This window comes from Xenopus laevis, chromosome 1L, assembly GCF_017654675.1.
Source record: "Xenopus laevis strain J_2021 chromosome 1L, Xenopus_laevis_v10.1, whole genome shotgun sequence".
NCBI lineage: Eukaryota > Metazoa > Chordata > Amphibia > Anura > Pipidae > Xenopus > Xenopus laevis.
The window spans coordinates 209,525,600-209,539,535 of NC_054371.1; the positions used below are offsets into that span (position 1 = coordinate 209,525,600).

General features: G+C 38.1%; 1 long non-coding RNA gene across 1 annotated transcript in view; it reads right to left on the minus strand.

Moving 5' to 3' along the window:
* Positions 1–11,980: 11,980 nt before the first annotated feature.
* The window catches only part of LOC121395567, a 43,501-nt gene continuing 41,545 nt past the window's right edge, over positions 11,981–13,936 (minus strand). Inside the window, exon 2 of the long non-coding RNA XR_005962558.1 lies at positions 11,981–12,257. This is a non-coding gene — a long non-coding RNA (uncharacterized LOC121395567). The remainder of the gene's footprint in view (positions 12,258–13,936) is intronic.

The window sequence follows — 13,936 nt, forward strand, 5'->3', positions numbered from 1 at the left end:
CTTCAGTAGCTTTTAGATGTCGAACTAGGGGGTTGAAGTTTTTTTTAAAGAGACAGTACTTCGACTATCGAATGGTCGAATAGTCGAACGATTTTTACTTCGAATCCTTCGATTTGTAGTCGTAGTCGTAGTCGAAGGTCGAAGTAGCCCATTCGATGGTCGAAGTAGCCCAAAAAATGCTTCGAAATTCAACGTTTTTTTACTTCGAATCCTTCACTCGAATTTAGTGAATCGGCCCCTAAGCCTCACCTTAGGGTGCCTCTTGTTCCAGTGCCTAAACTGATATTTTATTTGAAAGCATTGCAATCAGGGCCAGAACTAGGGGTAGGCAGAGTAGACGTGCCATAGGGGGGAAAGCAGGGGGGGTGGCAGCCACGTACCTTCTCTGTCACCTACCCCAGGTCCAGTCCCCACTCTCCCTGACTGCCGGTTCTATCTCAGAGTCATATTATGATTCTGCTCACGTGCCTATCGTCACTTCATGGATGCTTACATGGCAAATGGCCGCATACGTGCCCAGCTGGTGCCTAGGTTGCCTGGCCTGGCTCTGATTGCAATGGACTTGGTGCAGGGCATAACTACAGAGGAAGCAGACCCTGCAGCTACAATGGGACCCAGGATATATAGGGGACCCATGAGGCCTTAAATAATGAGCAATTTTAACATATATTGGTAAAACATTTACAAAATCTGGTTATGTTGGGGACCCTAGAATGAATTTGCTGTGGGGCCCAGTAAAATGTAGTTACACCAGTGACTGGGTAGTTTCTTTAGAAAATTAGCTAAGTGGAACAAGAGAATTCTATTAATAGTCTATTATGCTCCTCACTACCCTGTGACCCACTCCCAAACATTTTCTCAAAAAACATTGCTTAAGAAGTACTACGTGTTATCTAGAGCTGGAGTTTACAAAGAGATTCTAAAGGATCTGTGTAACCCTTTGTCTGAAAATTAGAGAAATTAGAAGATGTGACATAAAACAGGAGAACACCCAAGAGGTTTACTCCATATTGCAAAGGAAGAATGGGAGGAACAGGTTAGTCCTGGCAAAAAATATCATACAAAATGTTGAACAATTGAAAACAAATTGCTAAGCAGGCCTTAGGTCCTTAGATCCACAACTTAGCCTGAGACGTTAGAATGAGAGAATGTGTTGCCACTATCTCTGAATTTTAAATAAAATTATCAATAGTGTTGATGTTATTTTTTTTTGGTGCTAAACAACTTATAATGTAAGCCTTGAGTGAAATTTCTAAAATTGCTATGGGAAAAATTAAATCAGTATTATTTGGGAAGAGTAATCATGAGACTATAAATCTTGTTCCAAGTTGGAAGGCTCATTAATCAATTAGTTTTGCAAAGTATTTATTTGTAATGCTATTGTTTCTGCTAAATGAAATGAAGGAGCAAGCACAACCAATTAAGCATTGTATAATAAAAAATAGGGGTCATACTCGCTGATCTCTTCCAAATAAACACATAACCACATATTTTTCTCCCTTTAGATACCAAACATTCTATTTCTTATTACTGAATGTTCCTACCAGAGGGACAAGCAAGAATATCTTTAGTCCAAGAAAATGTACAATGGCAAAAAACAAACTTGGAAGATCCCAACATGCTTAATGTAAGGGACGTTTTTCTTCAACTAAAAAATATGACTAATTATTGAATGAAGAGTTCTAATGGATGAATGTCCTACAGATCGGTGTTGAAAATCTTTTATCCATAGCTGACCTTTTTTTTTATAGCCAGACCTAATGTATAGGTTACTTTTGAGGAAATCTCATTTGGCTTTGAAGTTGGATGGGGTACTGAAACCTTTATTTTAAAACTATAAGGCCACATTTGTTGCTGCTTTTGAAGGATCCAAAAGATATGGCTGCAGGGATTATTGGTACATGTTTTTATTTTGTAGGCAAATAGCTGAAAGAAGAATGATATTTACAACCCAAAATACATGGAGCTTCATGCAATAAATCATATATAATGTTTTATTTGTCCCCGATCTAATGGATTATTCTGTTCTTAATATTAGAATCATTAAAAACTTCCCACAGTCTGTTGTGCTACTATACGTTACAGCAAAGCATTTATAAAATAAATTATTTTTCAATTTTAATATTTTTAAAAATAAATGTATATGACAAGGAAAACACAACTGTCCACCGGAAAATGTATTCTTTTGAAATACAAGTACAGGTATTTTCATAAATAAGCACACATTGCAGATTTTCAGGTTTTCAAGTTTTTTTTCTAATTGCTATGGGTTACTGCTCCCCAGCAAACTTAGAAAACCACTAATGCCATGAAAGTTATTAAAAGATTCCAATATAAAAAGTACCAAAAAAAATGCTGTGCTAATGATGTGCTAAATCCTCAAAAGGTTTTCGGACAATTGCTGAGAAAAAAAATCCAAAAACCTCTGAAAGTCTTGGGGGGTTATTTATCAAAGTCCGTTTTTATCTCAACAATTTCTGCTGCAAACTCAGATGAAATCCGCTCAGGTTTTTTTACACTTATTTATTATTACATTTACCTGAAAATTTACTTTGTGGGAAAAAATCTGATTTTCACGATTTTTTCGGACTTCTTATACTTTTTGTCGGAAAACTCCGAAAACTTTGGGGTATTGCATGAAACCCAGAGCACATCAAAAAATCATTGGGACTTCTCCCATTGACTTATATGCAACCTCGACAGGTCTTAGATGACGGATTTTCAGATTCTGACTTTCCTATCCTTGGGGTTTAATAAATTCCGAAAATTTTTTGATTTTTTAAAAGTCAGATTTTAAAAAAAATCACAAATTTTTTACGATTTTTGCATTCGGAGTTTAGTACATAACCCCCTAAATGAAGGCATTCTTCTTACTACATTTTCACTTTTTCAATGGCACCTGCCATGGTCCTTTTTCCTTCTAATTCAAGAAGTCTTGGTTCAAAAAAATTAGGGAACTGGATAATTTATCAAGAATCGTGAGAAGTTCCAGTGGATGTATTGTTTTTTTTGCTGATGACATTTTCACATTTTATTTTTTAAAAAGTTCATAATTTTTATGGTGTCGTTTTTATTTCTAAATTACACTGTTTACACTGTTTTGCAGAACTTGATACCCTAAATGAAGAGTCTTACAAAGACAGTACCCTTATCATGCAGCTGCTTAGAGACAACTTAACATTATGGACATCAGACACCGCATGCGATGACAACGACGCTGTAGAGCAAGGAGAGAACAACTAAACCGAGCAACTGTCACATTTATTCCTGAACCCTTTTTACACGTCTCCATTCCTACGCTCCATAGGGATTTCTTAGAGCAAAAGAGCCCATCCATGTGTGATGGAAATCAAGTTTATAGCCTTATCACACTGCAGCTTTGGGGAAATTCCATTCGTTCAGTAAAATCCGCACTTTACTCATTTTGCGGATCAACGACCATTCGCCTGAGCGAAATGTCTCCTGGCAATAGAGTATGAATGAACGCTAGCGACAGTCCCATTCGCTAACGAATTGGTGTCTGTGTCCAGTGTCGGACTGGGACACCAGGGGCCCACCCAAAAACCATTGACCAGGGGCCCACTCTTAGTGCTATTATTCTTAATCTCCTCGCTCAACCTCTATTCTCCTAGTCTCTTTCTTTTACATTCTATAATCTATTATTCCATCTATTTAGCCTCTTTGTTCTCATAGCATTTGGGAATGGCCATGAAATAGGCCAAATGTCTAGCAGCATAAGGGCCCACGGGACTTTTCCTGGTATCCCGGTGGGCCAGTCCGACACTGTCTGCGTCTGTTAGTGAATTGGCGATGTCCTTGGCAAAAAGTCGCTAGCGTTAGCCACTTCGCCCTTTAGTGAATCTGCCCCTTTTGTTGGTTCAATAACTACAGTGTTATCCTATTAATAAAGTGGGAATCACCTGTATCTTTTTCATTATCTCCCACTTTCTATAAGATTGACTTCGAGATGTTGTTCTTCATCTAAAAGATCATCTCTGGACTGTGTGTCAACATCCTATTCTTTTGTGAAAGTCAAGTACAGGCTCTGCTTCAGATGTAAGTGTTATGCTGTGAAGCACAGTCATAAGATGTTTATGAGCCCTAGAAATAAATCCCAACTGGAACACGGTAAAGATATCTGGTTGCAATTTAGAACAAAGAGCACTATCAGTTATATATGCCACATCTGCTTGATTTCGATTGTCGACTTTCAAGTTTGTTTGGTTGAGGTCTCCTCTGCAATGATGCCAGCAGTGTAATTGCTTTGCTCCAGGAGGGGGCAATAATATAGTAGAAACAAATGGACTGATGAACCTCTGATTTAATGTGATATGTGTGGGTTGTTTCTCATGTAAACCAAATTATAATTATGCAATTGAAATGGAGCTTACAGGATTACTCCCCCTTATAAAATGGCAACACTAGGGGTTTCAAACATATGTTTAAATAACTGACTGAGCTACTACAGACGTAAATGAATGTTCTAGCCAGCGTATAGTCCCCGGCATTAGCAGCTAATAAATGCCGTAATATACAAACAACTGTTCCATATTATCTACTAGAATGCCAAGAATTCACACAATTGCATTACTGACAAGTAACTACATTTTAATGTTTGGTTAATGGGAATATGATTCTTAAAAAAAAATCATGAAAACATCGAAAACACATTTTTTTGAATATTTCTGTTTTAAAGGGATACTGTCATTAGAAAATGTGTCGACTCAATCCTGAAGACAAAGTAACGTTATGTTTTAAAGGTTAATTTTGGCATTACAATAATTTGTCTAAACTTCTATTTTTCTGCAAAAAGCAGAAGTTTGGTCTTCCTTTATGGCAGCTGATATAGATGTAAGTGTCAGAATAAAGCTCATCATTTACAGCCGATATAGATGCTAATTTGTCCCTTACAGACATTGGTATATTTTTGGTACATGTTTAGGGGCTTTGGACGTGGTCCTGTCCCTACAAGTCTGTATTTTGGATTGTCCATAATTGGATGATCATGTAGGTGGCCAATTGGGGCAAAAATTCACTAGTTTAAGGACACTGCCAACAAGAGGATCTTTACGGGGGTTATTTTCTAAACTCCGAATGCAAAAATCAGCAAAAATTTTTTTGATTTTTTTTTTTTTATAAAATCCGACTTTTAAAAAATCACGATTTCTTTGGAATTCATTAAACCCAGACGCTGGAAAAGTTTGAATCTCAAAATCCAGCATCTAAGACCTGTCGAGGTTGCATATAAGTCAATGGGAGAAGTCCCAATGATTTTTTGATGTGCGCTGGGTTTTGTGCAATACCCCGAAGTTTTCTGAGTTTTCAGGCAAAAATTCCAGCTTTGGGGTGAAACATTTGAAAAAATAGTGAAAATCGGATGAAAAATCTGAAAACGTGAAAAATTTTGAAAATCTGATTTTTTCCTGCCAAGCAAATTTTTAGAAAGATGTAATAATAAATTATTATAAAAACCCATGGGGATTAGATTGGAGTTTGTATCAGAAAATATTGACATAAATTCGGACTGTGATAAAAAAACAAAACGTTGATGTACGGTGAGTATAAGGGTTACTGCACATGGGGTCTTTTGTCCATTGCTGCCATCTGGTAAAAAAAGAGATACAGACAAAATGCCCTTTTTTGTTTGTCAACATGAATGAAAAGCACCTTATTTGACACATATAAAATGGTGGCAGGTCCATGAGGTGCGTCTGTCACTGCCCATTCAGTATGGAACATTTCCCCTACTTCCCCAATAAAGTGTTTTTTTCTCTATTTTATCCTATAGCATATAACAGTCACAGTGCCTTGTTGTTACCCCCTGTGCTATGGTTTGGCCTGACTCCGACACTGGCCCCTTGTAACCTTGCAGCAGTTCCAAGTTGCCGAATCCTTGGATGCCTGTTTAGAAAATACAACCCTGACTGTGTTCCTCTTGGAAGAATTACCCCACCCCAAATAAGTATATATGTATTAAGTGCAGAGGAATGAGAAGAGCAAGCGAATAGCAAGTGACATAATGCAAGTTCCTCTGGCAGCAGAGCAGAATGATTACAGCACATGAGGCCCCAGATAAGGGACAGAGGCCTGAGATTTAGTGCATTACCCAAACAAGTCACTGCTGTATCTTTTCACAGGGAGGCCCCTACTGAAGGGGGAACAGTTGTCTCCTTTTTATAGTTTTGTTTACCTTTTTTATTAAAATGAAAATGAAGTTGTCTTACTTTTCCTTTTGTATTCCTTGACTAAGCATCTATTGGAGAAAACATAGCTGCATGGTTCCATTCTCTAATGCTCTCTGCTCTGCTATTATCAGAAAGGCTATGCTATGCCTGTACACTTCAATGGGCTTATTACATAAGGGATTCATGTTTTGGGATACAGCAGAATATATGAATGGTAGTATTTTTTTCACAATTACAACTGTCCCTGCTGTTACATTCAATTAACCTGCTACAGTAATTTTAGATATAACACTTAGGGGCAGTGTGTTATGCTTCATAAATCCTTGTTTCATGGTTGTGATTATAAAATGAACATTAGCCTTTAATGTTTTACATTCGAAAATTGAAGCAAAACACATTTTGTCTCATTCCTGCTTGGCGAATGCTAAGTCATGATGACGAAAGGTTCTGGAGCGCACATGCTGTATGAACTGGTGAAGGTAAAAAGAGTGGAAATGGCACCCACTGCCCTAAGGAAAGTCACCATGGGCCACGGCAATTTATAAAGAGGAGAAGCTCCAGCCAGGGGAATTTGGTAAGTTCACCCCCTGTGATTTTTAGCTGCTAGGTTTTCTAGATCTCCCCTAATGATTTTACATGAACTGTTAACATAATCACCCTCAAAAAAGAAGCAACGTTTGTACCTGTAATTCTAGAAAAAAAGACTGAAAAAAGTTAAAATCATACAATACATACAGGTATGGGATCAGGGAACCCGTTATCCAGAAAGCTCTGAATTACAGAAAGGTTGTCTCCCATAGACTCCATTTTATCCAAATAATCAACATTTTTAAAAATAATTTCCTTTTTCTCTGTAATAATAAAACAGTAGCTTGTACTTGATCCCAACTAAGATATAATTAATCCTTATTGGAAGCAAAACCAGCCTATTGGGTTTATTTAATGTTTACATGATTTTCTAGTAGACTTAAGGTACAAAGGTCCAAATTATGGAAAGATTTGTTATATGGATAACCCCAGGTCCTGAGCATTCTGGATATCAGGTCCCATACCTGTACTATACATTGTCATGCTGGGAAATATAATGATATTTGAAGTCCTGTTTTGATTAAACATGAAGACATGGTACAGAGCCAGGCCTAATCTTTTGGCTTGCTTCTGTTTATAGAACAATTCAGGATCACCATGTGCCTTTAAAAGGAACAAACGATAAAAGAGATCAGATTTATTTTACCCATATTTTGCACAACATTTATTGGCCACGAATCTCACGTACATTTCCCAACCAGTTGTGCCAGATTCTAAGACCAGAACTTTACGTTCACATTTCTGTTTTATTTGTTGTAATTCTGCAGCTGCCATTGCTTTCGCTTGCGGACAGACCTGAAAGTGAGAAGTTGGACAAGAGAAATCTCATTTTGAAGCTAAGCCTCTCCTCACACTTGAGCTGTTTATTGTGCAGCCAGTTTTGCTGCAGTGCGTAGTTGTTATCTTTCACAGGTTTCACGTCCAAGATGCAACGGCAGCTTGATGTCTAAATACATTCTCTACCAGTAATCTGCTCTACTCAGGACATAAACCCAAGCAAATCATCTCAACGTCTTTTGCCAGGAAGAAATGTTTTGATGTCAATTTTAAACATATGACAAAAAAATGTCTGCCTTTAAAAAAACAAAAATCTCATTATGTTGATTTTTTTCCCCACTGTGGATATAAGACAGGCCGTTTAAGGCCCCACCTCACACAGCGAGTGTTTAGAAGATGCTAATTGGATTGAGCGAAGAATGTAGAAATAGAGCTGGTGTGTTCCAAGACCTGTAACCGAATCGATTAACTGAGGCTGCTCGGGAGGTTCTGTGCGAGATTAAGAAGAAAAACAATGCATTATGTCATTAAACACATCAACCAAAAATTAGCTTGAATTTGTTTCTTTTACTGGAATATGGCCAGTAATTTTCCTGTCACTTGTTTTCAGTTTTTTGGCACTGTGAGCTCTGCTTTATAACAACACACAGAGGATGTGGAGTAGAATTTATGTGCTACCATCTGTCTGGGGAACACCAGTGAATGAGACTCCAATGCACAAAGTCCAAGAAGAGAAACGAGGACTAAACGCGTATAATAAAATTGATGGGTGGCCGTCCCGCATGAATAAACATACTTGTACAGCAAGGGTGTCCAGATGGCAGGCTTCCAGCTGTTGTTGAACTGCAAGCCCCACCATCTCCTGGCAACCTTCAACTGTCTGAGCATGTGGGAAGTATATTTCAGCAACAGTTGGAGGGACAATGATTCCGAGGCCTTGTTGCACCGTATGCCATATTAGGTATTGCACAAGTTCAAGAGATTTTTCTTTATGTTGCACCTATCCTGAGCATGTGCAGGGTGGACTTAGGGATGTGACAGTTGTGCCATTGTAGGAGGGCTTTGTAGTGCCATACGAGCTGAAGGGCCACAGGTTAAACATCACTTAAGTATACACATAAAATATCTAGAAACGGTTACAAAACAATGCTCTGAATTTTTTATCAAACTTTTCCCCACTATGATCCTTGGGTGAATTTCTTTGCTCTGAATACCACAAACCCAGCACATTACTGGAGAAGGCCTATTAATAGCATATCCGTGGGCTTGTTTCCCCTTTGATTCGTCATGCCTTGTGTTATTTATGATAGTAATCTAATAAAGTTGGCCATGCTCTACACCACACCTTCTCCTGTCAACTGGCCCATTTATGGAATATGTGATGCTCTGCTGCCTGGAAGTGAGTTGACCAAGGACATGGGTTAAGACTACCAGCCTGGTGAGACCCATCTTCTTCTTAGAGTTTAACCCTACACATTGCCACTGCATACACATGCATTATAACCCCCAAACTATCCCTTAGATTACACAATTTGGGTTATCTGAATCACACGCCAACACAGAGATTAAAGTTAATGCAACTGTCATTCTAAAAGCACTAAATAATATTTTTTTTTAAGGAAAAATGTCTAAAGCACTTTGAAACCAAATCAAACCCATTCAGCCCATGTGCTTGACATGTGTAGACTTGGGAATCATAGACAGCCACATATAGTCATGAGCTAATGATGTGTAGGCACTGTAGGAACATTACAAACGTTCATTTCCTTTGTCATTATTCAGGGGACAAAGTCAAGGAAAGGGGAATTGTGTAGAGTGAAGGGGCTGCGCACTTTCTGTACAGACACAAAACCAGTATGTTGTTTTTTAGTTAGCAAAAGCTGTTAAAGGAACTGATAGGCTGTGGAAGCGTTCATACATATGAAGAACTGTTAAGCTGATCTGCGGTGTCTCCAACAGCCAAGAGACCAAATCAATAACAAACGCCCCTCCTCAACTCAGCATAATACATTTCCCCTTTGAAAGTCCAAGGGAGGCCGCCTGTACATATTGAGCAAATTAGTCATTTGTCAAAATCGGGAACAAGAAAAGAGCATTATATACATCCAAATATGTGGAGCAGACAGCTGCTATTATATGTATTATAGTGAATGATATAGTATATGGAGAAGGAAATGTAGCAGAGATGATAGAACATGTAGCTTACTAGAAACATAGGCTAAACAACAACTGCACATTTGATTCTGATCCAGGAAGCCTGGGTTTCATTTCTGTGTCAGTTTCTTTATCTGTATAAGGCACCAAAGTGTGTAAGAACTACAGGGAAAGAACCCTCCTTGCCTAAGAAATTTGTCCTGCTTAAATATAGTAGTGCTGCATAAGCATATACACACATGTCTAAATATAGACTGATTGATAGATATTTCAGATTTATGAGCAGCATGTATATTTTTCAGTTTGACTTGTTTCTTTAAGTTTATACAAAGGTCTTGAGCATATTCCACATGTTCAACCACAGCTTAGATGTTGGGTTTCAGCCATGCTTGGCTTTAGGGCAAGAAGGAGAAGACTTCACTAAAAGTAAAACCTATAGGGGTATATTTATCAAAGAGTGAAGTTAATAGTGAAGTTAATAGTGAAGTTCCGCCACTAGAGTGAAATTCCGTCACTATCCATTCATTTCTATGAGACTTTTAAAGGCGTATTTATCAAAGGGTGAACTTTCACTTTCACCCATTGATAAATACGCCTTTCAAAATCCCATAGAAATGAATTGAGAGCTGCGGAATTTCACTCTAGTGACGGAACTTCACTCTTTGATAAATTTACCCCTTAGAGTAGTATTTTTATTCTAGGACATTGATGTCCATCCTTTGATCCAAGATGTAAAAGAAGAATGATTGCAGATTATAAGAGCAAACCTATCCCAGAGGGAGAAGATTTAACTTTCAAATAAAGTATTCAACTGCTGCTTGATTGGTTTATTGGATTATCCAGTAACCTTTTAGGTCTGGGATAAACAGCAGAGATGAATCCCATACTCTTACAAAGATTCTTGACCAAAGACAGTCTCCAAAGGTAGTCCTTGGTGGTGAATGTGCAGGATGAAAAACCAAGGTATGAAATATTTTGGAAAGCAGCACAAGTAGGATGAAGTTGAAAGAAAAAGAAACACTTAACAAGGCAGCACTAGGATACATGTAGTAGGTAAGATCCAACACAAAGGCCATTAATATGGAAACAGCAAGGTAAGTAGAACTATATTACAATGATTCTAGAACTTGGCATTTTACTTTAAAGCAATAAAAACCTTAGTGCCGATTTCCACGTTGACAATTCCAATGCACTCTCCATGATTCCAAGGGTGCACAAAATGTCCATTATTTAATTTTTAGGAAGACGTATCTTTGCATGGAAGAAATCAGGAGAAATCCAGTTATTCATTAAAGAACTACAGTATTTGCCTTCATTTTGAATTTGTCTAAAGGTGTCAAATGGACAAGCTATAGTAAAACTTGTTTTTCATTTTTTTCTTCAGTTCTATTCCCACTCATATAACACTGTTCGTGGGGTTCTTTGCTCAGAACACAATTTTTTCAGTCTAGATACTTTTTTTTAAACGCATTTTACAAGAAAGAAGGTAAGCCATTGATGATAATAACCAATGGAGGGATGTAGATGTACAGTGGCATTTAGGTAGTGATACAAATGTTGGTGGTCATTGTGACATAACTGCGATTCTATCAACTGTGTTGATTCAAGGAGCCATTGTTGGTGGGGAGCAAATAGAGTATTGACCAGTGGTCTGCCCAGTGTTAACTTGACTTGAGAGCTTATGATGCCATCTTTAGTGTTTTATATACAATTTACCTTGATGGGACAGGACTTGGTTTTTAAAAATGTATTGGTGGGGAGCAAATTTAGAAATGGAGACAGTAATGCAGGAATCGGTTCATCATAAAATTTCTGGTTCTATCTAAAAGCCAAGAGAGTCACCAATGTCAAAGGAGCTTTGTTACCAATTTGAAGAGGAAAGCTAAGAAAACATCTGTTAAACTCTACAAGTAGAAAGCTGGGTGAATGATGCTAAAAGTAAACTACAAACACAATAAACGATTGGGCAGTCCACAGTGTGACTATCATCCGAGAAGTCCCAGAATAATGAATAGACACACCAAGCAGTTTAAAGAAGAGCAGTGAACTCTAAAGAAGCAAACATAATGAGAACCCAAGTAATAATTGTGTTTAGAAGAAGAAAAAGTGAGTACAGTGAACTATTGTACCTAAGGGCGCAGAACCTGCTGACAGAAGGAGTCAAACATTTTAGACATCTGTAAATCTGACTTGTAAGTTCTCCATTTATGCCCCTTAGAGACAGAGGGTGATAAAGGCAATCTATTGAGAGAACAAATGATACACTCGCACCAAAATATATTAAAATGAAAGTGTTTTAAATTAATGAAAGTTTTATATTGTGTCCAACAGTAGGTCAGTAGTTGACCATCAAGAGTTGTGCTTATCCAGTAAACACTTTCAACTGAATGTCTAGACTGCAAACTGCAAATATCGACTGATGAATAATATAAAAAAACAGCCCTGTTTTGTTCTTGTACCTGCTTGGTAAAGTCTATTTGCCAATGTTAGTCAATTCACTCCGTATGTTCCAACACAATGGATTCCCGACACACGTTTTCAATTATCACATATCTGCGGAAAGAAAAAAAATGATTATATATATGTGATGCTGGAGAGAAGTTTGTTCTCTAGGAATAATTTGGATGTTTTGTTTTAGCAGTAATCAACTTAAATTCTACATTAACAGATACCAGCCCTTTACGGGAATGGCCTCCATAGAGGAAGGGCAGCTTAATAGAGTAGAGTTAGAGGCAGAAGGCTATAGTACGGATATAGCTAAAAGGAAAAGGCTGCTCCAGACCTATATTCCTCCTAGCACCCCCACTTCACAGCTCCTGTATTATTATGCTGTGACCATCCCAAGGTTTGTGATTGAGAAGAATATAAAATACCCAAAGCCAATATTCTTCTCAGATAGTGGTGGTGGGCAAACAGATGGTTTCATTAGGATTGTCAATGTTGTTCATTTTCAGCCATTTTATTAAGAAAATCATGATGCAGGAGGCAAATTTGACCCGATTCTACAACCAAAAAGCTTGAATTGATTGCTCTGAAACTGATTCCAACCAAATGCAGGTGCTGCAAATTTAATTTGTTAATTGCTCACTTAGGGGCAAATTCACTAAACGACGAAGCCCCGAACGCCAGCATGAATGCGCTATCGTATTGCATTTTCGTTAATTCGCCAATTCACTAATGGACGCTGGCGTAAATTCGCTAGTGTTACTTCCCACCCTTACGCCTGGCGAATTTGCGCAACGAACGTAACTACGCAAATTCACTGACGCGCGAATTATTCTGAACGCTACCTTTTACGCCAGACTTCCTTCGCCACCTCAGAACAGGCGAAGCGCAATAGAGTAGATAGGGATTGCTTCAAAAAAGTTTAAAATGTTTCTAAGTCCCAAAAAACTCTGGCGTTTTTACTTTTTTTATGGGTGATAGGCTGAAAAATTTTTTTTGGGGCTCCCCTCCTTCCCCCCTACATTTCCTAACTCATGGCAACTTAACTATACAGTGGGCACATGTGTAGGGCAAAATAAAAATTTTATTTGCTGTTTTGAAAGTTTCCCTGCCTTGTGTAGTTCTGCTACATATTCCTCCATTGTAACTTCAATTTGGCGCCGTATGCAAATTAAGCATCGCTAGCGTAACTTTGCTTGGCAAATTAACGCTAGCGCAACTTCGCAACCTTACGCTTCACCTGAGCACAACTTCGGATTTTAGTGAATTTGCGTAGCGCTGGCGAAAATACGCCTGGCGAAGCGCGGCGAAGCAGACGCTGGCGCAACAACGAATCTTAGTGAATTTGCCCCTTAGTCTTTAGTATATAGCAATTAAATCACTGCAGTTTAGACACGCAGCAAATATATGGAGTGGTTCGGGGGCAATTGCCCTGAACCCGCCGCTTACTTAGGGGTCCGTTTACTAAAGTGCGGTAAATCTGACTTTAAGTTTCCACATGTTATCGCTGAGAATATTTTTACACCAGAATATTCGCAGCGACTAAGTTTACTAAACAGCGATACGCTCAGAAGTCATTGCGATCACTTGCGGTAACTACGTTAAGGAACCAGCTTACGTTAGCGGTAATTTTAGCGAGTTGCGAATTTTCTGGCGAAAAATTAAGTTTTTGCGAATATTTATGCTATAAAATAGTCTTGTTTTATGGCGGTTATTATGGCAAATTTTTACTGTGACATTTATGGCCAGAAATGCATCTTCAAAACTTATAAACTTTATTGACTGAT